Source organism: Hordeum vulgare, chromosome 5H, assembly GCF_904849725.1.
Source record: "Hordeum vulgare subsp. vulgare chromosome 5H, MorexV3_pseudomolecules_assembly, whole genome shotgun sequence".
Taxonomy (NCBI): Eukaryota; Viridiplantae; Streptophyta; class Magnoliopsida; order Poales; family Poaceae; genus Hordeum; species Hordeum vulgare.
Genome location: NC_058522.1, coordinates 31,678,155 through 31,691,651, shown reverse-complemented (window position 1 = coordinate 31,691,651; position 13,497 = coordinate 31,678,155).

Sequence of the window (13,497 nt, the reverse complement as noted above, 5' to 3'; positions counted from 1 at the left end):
CCATGCACCGATTGTTCATCAACTTCAGCTGAGCCATCCGTTCGGTTCTTTGACTCTTCAATTTTTCAATTTCGGCTACCAATGCCTTGTTGGTCTCCCGGGACTCCTCCAAAGACTTCTCTCGGTCGGCAAGATCCCCCTTCACACCAGCCATGTCATTCACAGCCACCTCCAAGTCCGCAGCAAGCTGAATCTTTTCAGCCTTCAAAGCATTGTACGCGGATCCCATTTCTCAAGTCTTCTGCCAAATAAGCGCAAAGGGAAGATCTGACACATTCAACAAGGAAAACAATCAAAGCTCAAAGTTCTTCAGACCCCTGCTGATGCAAGCAATCGACAGCGGTCTCGGGGACTACACCTAGTGGGTTCACTAAGAGTGATCCCACTGGCATGAAGCTCGAACAGGTCGGCCCTATTGAGCTACATGACAAATAGACAAACCTATGAGACTACTATTACCCAACCTGAGTAACACTACTCTCGGGGACTACACCCAGTGGGTGCACTCGGAGTGCCCCCACTGGTACCATTCGGGCAGATCAGCTCTGATCTGATCAGGTCACGGAAAATGCATATGAAGACAACTGCCAGTGCAAGCACTCGACAACAGTCTCGAGGACTACACCCACTGGTTCACTCGGAGTGAACCCACTGCAAAATAATCCTACTGTACCCGATTATATCACTTAAACCCCCAGTGGTAACAAGAGGAAAGTAAACACTTACCAGCGCACTTACTCGGATATCGTCCCGGAGTTCCAAGCTTTTCTTGTACAAAGACGCGATGGAGTCATACGCTCCCTTGGCGTCACCCACCATCAGCTCCACCTGCACCATGGCCTCCTTGGCGGCTCCCACCTGGTCTTCTGGGAGGTGTCGGGCATCATATTGAACGGTCGATGGACCCGGCACGAGAGGCACCGTCTCAGTCGGCACCATCGTCTCGGTCGGCGGCGCGTCCATGGTGGGAGCAGCAGCAGATGGGACAACCTCAAGGACAGGCGCCAAAGCTGGCCCTGACCCCCTTTGGTCGTCATCCTCCAGATGAATCACCTCCGAAGGAAGCTCGACTGAACAACATGAGATTACAGAAAAAGGGCAAGATTAAAGACAGCACTCGCGAGACAATAATACAAACTCTCGGAGTCGTGACAAAGTACCTTGCTCGAATGTGGTAGCATTCTCCATATCCATGGGATCATCGTCCTGGCGCGGCAGAGAGGTGGCGGAGGTAGCAGCTCTGTTGAGTAAAATCCACTCGACCGATAAGCATGAGTTCAATCAGATACTGAAAGAGGATGGGAGAACAAGACACTTACGCTGAGGCGACGGGAAGAGCGAGCCTCATCCGAGGCAAAGCTTTCTGAGGCTTAGGCCCACTTGGTTTGGCCACCTTGGATGGTTGGTCCATGGGCTCGGCAGCAGCGTCCCTGGTCCTCTTCATGCTCCGAGCACTCGGAGCCACGGGTGGAGCTGGCGGAGCACTCGGGGCCGCTAGAGGAGCCGACGGAGTCGCGGGTTCATGACGTTGCTTAGTTCAATGCTCTGATGGTGGAGGTCGCGAGCTCTGCTCCCCAACCTCCCCCTCCTCCTCTTAAGTCTCCTCCTCCGTCTCCCCACTGTCGGAGACGTACTCGGCACTATCCACGCTGCCCTCCTGGCTGCCCTCCTCTTCCTCAGCTGGATTCCCGTTCTAGACGGCACAATACCAGTTGGTCCACTCCTGCACACAACACAGTCGGCAACGTCAGACGTCAGGCGGCGCTACAAGAAAAGCGATAAGTCTATGAAGATTGAAAGCACTCGACAAGATGTGCTCACCTCATTTGGTGGAGGATTATCGGCGCGGAAGGGCTTCACCCGCCGGGCTCCTTGGGGGTTGTCGCATGCGCGTGTGATGTCGCGGACCAACGCTGTCACAACCTCCCCGGTCACGCATTCTGGATGAGTCCGAGTGGAATCCTCAGACCCTGCATAGTGCCACATGGCGTGGTGTCAGGCTTGCACCGGCTGGATGCGCCGACCCAGAAAAGTCTCCATTAAATCCGTGTCGGTGACTCCCTTGCGGACGACAGCTATCAGCGCGTCAAGCAGAGGTTGGATCTGGATCTTTTCCACCTTTGAGAGCGCAAGCTGCCTGGGAGGAGCCAGATGGTCTAGGCTAAAAGGTGGCAACCCAGTTGCAGCATTCGGACAAGCGATGTCCTAGCAATAGAACCAGGTCGACTGCCAGTTCCTAACTGACTCGGAGAACTGGAGAGGGGGGTAGCTACTCTTAGTTTTCTTTTGGAAGCCTAAGCCCCCGCAGAGCTGGAGGAGATGGGTTTTATCGTTCGACTGGCTAAGCTTTTTGACAATTTGGGACCTAGCGGATAAGATGTACTTAAAGAGCCCCCAGTGGTAGGGACATCCAATAAAGCACTCGCAAAGGGTGACGAATGCGGCAAGATGGGCTATCGTGTTCGGAGGAAAATGATGGAGCTGCGCCCCGAAGTGATTCATAATACCTCGGAAGAAGGGGTGGGGAGGCAAGGAGAAGCCCCTGAACACGTGGCTGAGCAGCAGGACGCGTTCCCCCTCCTGCGGCGTTGGCTCCGTTTCGCCCTCCGCCGGCAGCCTCCACAACTTGTTGGCGACCATGTCGTGCTCCACTAGCTCCAGCAAGTCGTCCGCCGTCACCGTGGAGGGGAGGAAGTACCCCTGGATCCAACCCGCCGGTAGTGCCCGCTGTCGCCGCTGAGCAGGGGCCGCCCCCTTCTTCTTCTTCTTCTGCGACTCGAGTTTGCTGGTCTGCCCCTTCGTCATGGTGAAGGCAACATATCCGCAGAGGAGGAGAGGAAGGAGGAGGCTTGGAGGGCGCAGGGAGCTACGGGAGGAGCGAGATGAATGCGAGGAACAAGAGCAGTGCAACAAGAAATCCCCGTCGAAGGGGCTTAAATAAGCTTCCGACTGAGTCTCTAACAGGTGGCCCCGAAATCTTATCCCCCCGACCGGCTACTGCGATTTAGTGGAGAAGATAAAGGCGCGGTAATCGAGGCGGTAGAAACTACTCGATGGCGATGTCGACATCCCCGCTGAGCGCGCGGCAATCAAAATTTGAGGATCCCAGAAAATCCGCCGCTGTCAATTTGACCTGTCACATCGAAAGATTCCGCGGAAGCACTCGGTCCCTGACGGTTCGTTTCACTGGTATATTCACTCGGATCACTGGTTGAGAGGATAAAATGGATCGAGGCAAACAACGCCAAAGTCACATCCATACCAGTCGGATCCGTACTCCAGCATCACTTCATCGTTCCAACCCCGATCCATTCGGGGACTAATGATGGGGTTATAGTCCCAGGGTAAGGTCATAGGCCTGCCCTATAGGTCCTACCCAAGGACTACCCTTCATAAAGGGCAAGGCCCTTAGACAGTTCCGACTGAACAAAGGACTCCCCCATCATCCAGTCGGTGACGAGCATTCGGAGCGTATTTAACGTACCGACTGAATTCCACTTTGTACATCGTAACCTCCCAAGAGGGAAACGGTCGTACGTTTTCATACACCATTATTAGCATTTAAGGCATACGTTACCTGTAACGTAGACATTTATTCGCCACTATTCCACCCCTGTCCACCGGGCCATTATGAAGGGCAGTGCACTCTATATAAGCCGCCCTTCCCCACTGGTGCAGGGGTTGGCATTTACTGTAATCCTATATTCCACTCGACACTAAGCTCCCAAGAGCACTGAGACGTAGGGATTTTACCTCCACCGTAGAGGGGCCTGAACTCATACAACCTCGCCGTAGCTAAGGCTCTGCCCATCCTTTCGTACCCTACACATCTACTATTAGACTTATACCCACGAAAATCATCACATGATTTTTCATGCTTTTGTTCTTTTATTATTCTTTTCTTTAGATCATGGCATGAAGCAAGGCCCTTAACTAAAACACTCCTTATTATATAACTCACGAACTCGATTACATTGGGGGTAACATAAAGCAAAACTCAAGCCTAGATTATACCAAGAACTTTATTATACTAGATAAAGATATTACCAAAAAGGATATAACTAAGATAAAGGTAAAGGCAAAAGATGTGATGGTGATACGATACCGGGGAAACTCCCCCAAGCTTGGCACAAGCCAAGGGGAGTGCCCATACCCGTGTTTAATTTCTACCTTCGGGGGTGATGGTAGTGGAGTTGTTGGAGTCTGGGGTTGATTATCCGTCTTCCAAGGCATAGGTTCTCCATCATGGAAAGATGATCGAGTCTCCGGAATCCACAAATCTGCAGCGAACCGCATAGCTTTAAATCTATACTCATACTCACACCTTTGGTTCTGCAGGTCGTAGATCTGGGCTCGGACATGATCGATTGTGTCATAGAGCTTGAAGAGGTGCTCCCCGATGTCCTTGGCATCGATCTTGTGCTTGTTGGTGAACTCCGTGATCATCATGTGGTTGGCGTTGAGTCCGCGTTCCACCATCCCTTGGCACTTGAAGACTTGCTGCTCCATTTCTTTGAGCCTCGCCTCTATGCTTCCGATCCTCTTGGGCCCCTCAACATCACGGATGTGCAGCACCCTGATAACCCACAAGCATAGGGGATCACAACGGTTTTCGAGGGTAGAGTATTCAACCCAAATTTATTGATTCGACTCAAGTGAAAGAAGATTCTCAAGTATTAGAAGTTGAGTTGTCAATTCAACCACACCTGAAAGATTTAGTATCTGCAGCAAATTATCAGTAGCAAAGTAGGGTGATAGAAGCAGTAGAACAGTAACCAGTTGCAACAAATTGGCAGTAGTAGCAGCAGTAGCAGCGACCGCAGTAGCGGCAAAGTAACGTAGCAAGGACCAGTATTAAAATACTCGTAGGCATTGGATCGGTGATGGATGATTATGCCAGATGTGACTCATCATGCAACAGTTATAACACGGAGAGATATGTAACTAGCTCAAGTTCCTCAATCCAATGTAGGCATGTATTCCATATGTAGTCATACGTGCTTAGGGAAAATAACTTGCATGACATCTATTGTCCATCCCTCCCGTGGCAGCGGGGTCCTAATGGAAACTACGAGATATTAAGGTTCTCCTTTTAATAAACAACCGGACCAACGCATAACACTTGGTGAATACATGAACTCCTCATACTATGGTCATCTCCGGGAGTGGTTCTGGCTATTGTCACTCCGGGGTTGCCGGGTCATAACACATAGTAGGTGACTACAACTTGCAAGATAGGATCTAAAACACACATAAATTGGCAACAACATAATAGGTTCAGATCTGAAATCATTGCACTCGAGCCCTGGTGACAAGCATTAAGCATGGCAAAGTAGTGGCAACATCAATCTCAGAACATATTGGATACTAGGGATCAATCCCCGTCAAAACTAACTCGATTACATGATAGATATCATCCAACCCATCACCGTCCAGCAAGCCTACGATGAGATTACTCATGAATGGTGAAGAGCATCACGTAATTGGCGATGAAGGAAGGTTGATGATGATGATGGCGACAATCTCCCCTCTCCGGAGCCCAGAACGGACTCCAGATCTGCCCTCCAAATGAAGAACAGGAGGTGGCGGCGCCTCCGTATCGTAAAACGCGATGAACTCTTCTCCTTGATTTTTTCCGAGCGAGACTGACTAAAGAGAGCTGAGATTGGAGGCGGTGGAGCAACATGGGCCCCACAAGCCTACCAGGCATGGCCAGGGGGGCGCGCTTGGTGGGCTTGTGGGCTCACAGCTCCACCCTTCCGGTTGATTCTTGCGCCAGTATTTTTCATTAATTTCAGAAAAATTCTCCGTAATTTTTCAGGTCATTCCGAGAACTTTTATTTCTGCGCAAAAACAACACCATGCAATTTTGCTAAAAACAGCATTAGTCCAGGTTAGTTCCATTCAAATCATGCAAATTAGAGTCCAAAACAAGGGCAAAAGAGTTCGGAAAAGTAGATACGACGGAGGCGTATCAACTCCCCCAAGCTTAAAGCCTTGCTTGTCCTCAGGCAATTCAGTTGACAAACTGAAAGAGACAAAAGAAAAACTTTGACGAACTCTGTTTGATCTTGTTGTTGCAACTATGTCTAGCTCATATCCGGAATTTTAGCAAGATCACAAGCAAAGCACATAAGAAAATGACATCTAGGTCTCACAGTAAACTCATATCAATGGCATAATCAACTAGCGAGCAAATAATAATGAGTGTCAAACGCCAATACTTCAATCAAAACAATCATGAAGAAGTACGAACAGATGGTATCTCGCTAGCTCTTTCTGAGACCGCAAAACATAAATGCAGAGCACCTTCAAAGACCAAGGGCTGACTAAACATTGTATTTCATGGCAAAGAATATCCAGTCACAGTCATACTCAACACAGTTAAAAGCAAAGCATAAAAATGACAGAGGTGCTCTCAAATTGGTGCTTTTGTAAGAGGAGGGTGACTCAACAGGAACATAAATAGACCGGCCCTTCGTAGAGGGAAGCATTGATTTGCAGAGGTGCCAGAGCTCAAGCTTTGAAAATAGAGATAGTAATTTTGGGTGGCATGCTTTCATTGTCAACGCAATGACTAAGAGTTCTCAACATCTTCCACGCTACACATGCTATAGGCGGTTCCCAAACAGAAAAGTAAAGTTGTGACTCCCCCACCACCAATCAATCACACTCCACGGCTAGCCGAATCCCTGGGTATCGTCCATACCAACATCAATCCTGAGGGAGTTTTGTTTGCAATTATCTTTTCGATTTGAGCATGGAATTGGGAATTACAATAACTGGCCCCTTTCTTGTGAATGATAGTGAATAAACACATATGGGGGATAACACGCCTAGCATGGAAGATACTAATAGCCCCCTATCACCACATGAGCGGTTCGGCCATGCAAAACATATTATTTCTGGATGGTTTAGAGAGTGGCACATGCAAATTTACTTGGAACGGCAGGTAGATACCGCACATAGGTAGGTATGGTGGACTCATATGGAACTACTTTGCGTTTATGGAAGTGGATGCACAAGCAGTATTCCCGCTTAGTACAAGTGAAGGCTAGCAAAAGAGTGGGAAGCGACCAACTAGAGAGCGACAAGAGTCATCAAAGTGCATTGAGATTAACTAACATTGAGTGCAAGCATGTAGCGACCCGACTCAAAACGAGTCAAGCCTCTGTGTATCTGTGCCATCCCTGGATCAGTATGCTGGCACACACAATACATCAATGTATATATCAAAGTGCAACCACATGTAAATAGTGTAAAACTGATATATACCTTAAAATCTCAGCGGAAACATCAGAGGGAGTGGAGTCCCAATAAACACCAACGGCAAGTTGAGTGTAGACCGTAACCGTGAATCATACACTTACTCGTCGAAGAAAGTATCTGCAACATAAGACGTTGCAGCCGTGTAGGTCAGCATATTGAATATGCCGGCAAGTCATCAAAGAGAGGGGGTGAAATAATAATCATCTATTCTACATGCATATATGCAGGTGGGCTATAAGTTTTTAGCGAAAAAACTAGTTTTCTCCTACATCAAGAGAGGGGCTAAAAGCAAAATATTACTACGTAGTTGGTTGTTAATGAGATGGTTCCGCCAACCAGTTCTCATACCCAAGTTATCAATATTACCCACATCAAAATATATATAATGGTGTTGAGAATTCCAGATAACTTCACTTCCTTTGGCTCAAGTTGTCCATGACCGTGGACACGACTAATCGATTAGGTTTGAGTACTCTGCAGAGTTTTGCACACGTTCCCCACAAGATTTGATCGCCTCCGGTATGTCCTCGCACTTCAGGGTGTTTGAAGACCGGATGATCAAAACATGGTCTTTCAACGTGTCCCTCTGAATCCCTTTCGGTGCCCATCCAATCCTACCATTCTTCTACATCTGCTAGCACCGCCTGTCCAGAGTCGCCATGTTGTCCAACCAAGCTAGAGCCCATAATGACTTGTGGTTGTGCAGGTAAGCCTTGGGTCTTGAAAATATCCGTCCGTCTCTTTGAGCCTGGGTGAAGCTTTCCGCAAGATGTAATGGCACGTCTCCATGCATCCCGGGTCATCCACTGGTTTCTCCAAGGAGCCGTTCAACCGTCCTTCACCTAGAGTTTCATTGCATCACGAGGTCTTGAAAATCTTGACTTAACCGGTCTTGGTTATTAAATTATTCTCGCATCACTCGTGATATGCACTCAACCAGAATCCCGTCTACTCAAGCATAGCAATATGAAATTTGTCGTCTCGGGCCAAGTAACGGGGTTGTTGGGTGCCTGCCACATGATACTAGAATATGTAACTATAATTTCCAAGTACGTACTCAGCATGCAATTGGGTATAGGATGGTAGAACTACGATGCATAAAACATAGGTGATACATGATCAAATGACTTGCCTGGTGAGGTTGATGAAGAAGAATTATTGTTCTCGAGAAATAACTTGATAGACTATTCGTCACTCTCCGATGAAACCTATATAAAAAACATATCTTTCACATAAGCACTCATACTAGCAATCAAAACAAAAGAGAGAGCGAATAAGAATCCGAAAGAAACTTCAACTAAAACTAGGAGGCTTCTACTAGATCAAACACTAAATAGTTTTTTTGTTCTAACTTAAAATAAAACATTAAATAACAGAGAACTAAGATATAAATTTAAACAAGATAAAAATAGAGTATTTTTCACAAAACTATTTGAAAGTATTTCCAAATGGGAGTTGAAACAGTAGAGAAATCAATTGCAAGTTATTTGGGAACTAGAATTGATTTTCTTGATAACAAATAAAAATAAAAAAAGTTGTTGCAAATCTACTGTTAAATAATAGAAACAAAACAAAATCTTTTTGAAACAAAAAGAAAATACTTTAAAAACAACTAAAGAGAGAGCTATAGTCAAAATCCTAAAAAGTAGTGAAATAGAAATTGTTTCACTTGAAATACTGAGTTAAAATGTGCAAAAAAATTTGAAATTTTTACCAATGATAAATAGGATCACTAGTGATCAGTAGCAAAAAGAATTAAATTAAAATCTATTTTTCAACTCCCAGAATAAGAAAAACAAGGTTTAAACTAAATCAGATCTAATTCAAATTTTATAATTCCAAACATAGACAAATTATATATTTTCGGAAACTACAAGAAATTTTTGATCTAAGAAAAAAGAATCACCTAATTTGAAGTTACACACTAATAGATATGAATTTTATAATTTTTCTCTTTTTCTGAAAAAAAAACTGCAACGGGATTTCTTTGAAGCTCACCATTGATGGAAGGTTGGCCGTGGCTGGGAGGTTGGCCGGCGAAGTGGGGCTTGCTCCGGTGAGGGGAGGTCGCCGGCGGGGAGGGGGAAAGGCGGAGGGGGTCCCGGTGCTGGTGGGGAGGGGCTTCAGGGCATCCTAGAGGCGAGGAGGGGCGTCCTGCGCGTCTGTGTCGGCGTACTCCTGGCGGCTTCTACGGGATCTTGGCAGGGGGATGTCGGCGAGGAGGTGACCTGCAGGGGGGGAAACGTGGTGAGGGGGAGTTGGCGTGGGGGGCGTGGCAGGGATTGGGGTGGGTGCACGAGGGGTGGGGTGAGGGTAGGGAGCTCCTGTAGGCTTCATTCTTGGCAGAAAGATGGAGATGGTGACGAGGTGGCTACGGGCAGGGAGGAGACGAGGTGTTTGGGAAAATGGAACGAGGAGAGGAGGGGCGTTCTTATAGGGGTGGTGGGAGGCTCGGGAAGGAACTGTAGCCCGCGAATCGGGGGAGGCTAGCTTCCTGGGAAGCTTCTGCCATGGCCAGAGAAGGAAGCTCGTGAGGAGGAAGAAGAAGGTGGGATAGGGCCAGATTGGTTTCCTAACATGGCCCAAGTACATTCCTAAAATAAGAGATCTCTTTCCCTTTTTATTAAAACTGGAATTAATACGATTAAAAGGAAACAGAATATCCTTGGAATATAGGGGTATAATATATTAAAATTTTCATAAAAATAAATTCAAAAAGATGGACATTTTTCCACGGCCAAAATAAATACTTCAAAAAATGTTTTTTCAGAAAATCCCCTAAATGCTTTATTTCTTTTTGCAAATAATTACTCAAATAAATCTTGGGTGTCATGGCTCAAATATTTCAAAGAATATCCCCGGGTTTGGAGCGTCATGTTTCTCCTTTCCCGACATTCCGTGACATTCCGTGAGTGAAGAAGAAAACAAAATGCAAAGGAAAAATCGAAAGGAAATTCAAGTGCCACCTTGGTTCAAATTCTTTGTAGTTAAAGAAGTCATGCTATCTCCTCTCGCTGGTTTTAAAAAGATGAATTTGAACTCACAGGAAACGGGAAAGTCATTTTATTCCCTCTCATTCAAAAGTTTTTGAAAATTTTCAAATTTCACTCAAGTTTCAATCACTCAAACAAACAAACAAACAATCTAATAATTTTATTAACATTCCAAAATTTGGGATGTTACAAACCTACCACACTTAAAATGAATCTCGTCCTCGAGATTCGAAGAGGCTAGAAAGAAAGGTTAGGGTTTGGGGGTCTTCTAACAAATCCAACCTCCGGCAAAGTGGGATGCTACCACACTTCAAAATAAGGATTACTGGTCCCTCAAAATGTTTTAACGATCCTCTCGGGTCTTGGCAACTGACTTCTCACAGTGTTCATACTAAATCCTTTGGTGATGCTCTCCCGTTATATTCATAACGTTTCCATCAAAATCGAGGGTTCCTTTGTTGATATAAGCTTCTTCCGTTACTGGGTCTTCTTAACTGACAGCCTCATGGTCAATTCTAAATAACCTATCGACGATTCTCATGGTGGTCTACCCTTTGTGGTTATCCTGCAGAGAGTGGGGTCTTGGTTTCATCCTGACCGTAAAATTTCTTACGCGTGACAACAAATGCCATGTACATGGGGCTTTCATCATACCATTCTAAGGCTTAAACAAAAGCTTCAAAGAACGTCGTCTCTCTCCATGGGTAAGTCTCTCAGATATACCTTTCCGAATAGCAAGAGAATGACAAGAGTAAGTCGTCATGGTGATCAATCCATTCCGCACCCAAATCATTTCTCTGTATAAGGTTTAGCAAATCTCGCATTCTAACACTTGGGCATCCTCACAAGCATTGCAGATTTTATCTTGTCCACGAACGAAGTTCGGATAATCCATTGTTTCTACAAGCTGAACAAAACATCTATCGTATCTTCACAACTCTCGAGTTTTCGTATGCTCCTAAGAAAACGTTTGCTGATCCATCTTAGTTTTTTGCAAGTTTCCTTCTCCAAATAGGTAGTACTTGATCCTTATTAGTCTCGGGGTCTGTGGGTTGCAGGCCTACTTGGAATCACTACGCCTTAAATCCTATAGTGTTTCCTCCATCATACTCTTGGGGTAACCATCATACAATAAAAATCCTCATACTTATTTTTGGTTCACACGCCATTCTGTGGGATACTTTTCTTTTTCCATGGGTGTGTTTACCATAAAAGGTATTGCTTCATCCATAAATCATATTCATTTCATATTGAAATATTTATTACATCCTTAATTTCTTCTCAAAACACGAAATTCAAAAGTACTTTATTACAAATGCTGCCATCCACATTGTTCGGTATGGTCAAGCATTTCTGCCAACTTTATTCATTTGTCTCCCTTGGAGATACTTTAGTTCCAGTGGAACTTTCTGATGTGCTCCTTGAAATCATCCATCTTTTGCCTTCTCATGGTGGCCATGAGCTTCATTTCTATCATCTCCGCATGCACTTCACTCAGGTATTCCTGGGTATGACGGAGTCTCGCTTCAAGTATTTCTCCAATCTGACGTATGGCTTCCATGGCAGCTTTACGAACAGCATCAAAGAAGGTTGCTCGTGGTGCACGTGAAATGAAAAAGGTATTGCCCCATAGTCTTTGGACAAACTCCTTTCACCTGGTGGAGGTGTACTTCCACATACCAAAGTTCCACTCCATTTTCCATGAACGGGTAGCCTTTGTGGACTGCATCTCCTTCAAGATGAATGTGCTTCATCATGTCCTTCAGGATTTTTGGGTAATCATGATCACTGGTCAGGGTCATGATCATTTCTGGGCCCTTGAGGAATGACTCGTAGAGAAAACAACGCATACAGTTTCAACATAGGAGATCATGACACAACAATTTTATTGATTCATGAGTTATTGCAATCTCAGAGACTTCTGTTACAAAAATTCAACTCCATGGTCTCTTGAAAAACAAGAGTGCTTCAGATTACACTAATTGCCGCGGTCAAAACTTAACTACTCCATTTTAGCTTTCTTCCTACATGGACAATCATTAGCAAAAATCTCCTGCTTCCTTGCTACAAAAGAAAATGAGTTCTGACAAGTCTCGAGGCATCTTAGTGTTTGCTTTTGCTCCTTGGGTTTCCAGCTTCCTTCCTGAGCACATGTATTTGTGGTGGCCAAATTCCATACACTTGTAACATCTGACATGACCATGGTCTTTATCTGCAGAGATTTGGCTCTTCCGAGGGTACTTTTTCTTCTTTTCGGACTCCTTCATTTTGGCCAGTTCTTCTATTTCAAGTGGATCAAACTCCACTTTTTCCGTCGGGAAGTTTCCCAGATACTCTTGCCTTCTGTTCGTGCAATCTTGTGAATAATGTCCTTCTTCTCCACTTGAGTAACACGCATTGGAGAATAATCTGGTCAGACCTTGTTCATCAGGGTCTTCTATATTTTCGTTCATCACAGGTTCTTCTAGAATCTTCTTCCTGATGGTTTCCTTCATTGCATCTTTCTGCTGCTTGACAACTTGTTGCACCTTGGGGTAAATGTGACACTGAGCTGGGTAGTGGGTGGTTCCTTCACAAAGGAAACAAGTCACCTGACTATTTGGGCACTCCTCAGCTGGGTGATTTTCTTCACAATGAGTGCATCCATCCTTGTGTTCTTCCTGGGTGTGTCCTATTTCTCCACAGATCTTGCATGCACAAGTCTTCTCCTTCGGATTATCATAGCACTTCTGAATGAGACGAGATCTTAACAGAGTCTCCTTGAATTCGTCCCAAGTTTCTGCTCCACTAGATCCTTGTATGGCATGGTGCATTTTCCACCAGATAGCAGCACTTTGGGTAAAGTAATGGAGAGCGTGTTCCACTTTATACTTCCTTGAGATCAAGTTGCTCCCGAAGTGGTTCTCCATGTTCTGAATCCATATTTCAGCCTCCAGCTGGGTCATTGGTCCAGAGACTACAAGTCCAGCTTCATACTCCATTTGGTAGGGTTGAGGTTTTGGGGATGAGATGGGTAAGAGAGGGAGGGAGGGAGATACACACAATACAAACAATATTTTTGAGAATAGGTATTATTTGTGGCCGTCGGAAAACACACACCAATGACGGCTCACAAATCATCGTATCTAATGTGGGTATATAAAAGGGGTTTGGACTTCGAATGGTCATATAATTATTCGAACACTTCAGGGTCTTCGAGTTCTTCGGGTCTTGAGAGTCTTATGTTGGTGTAGCT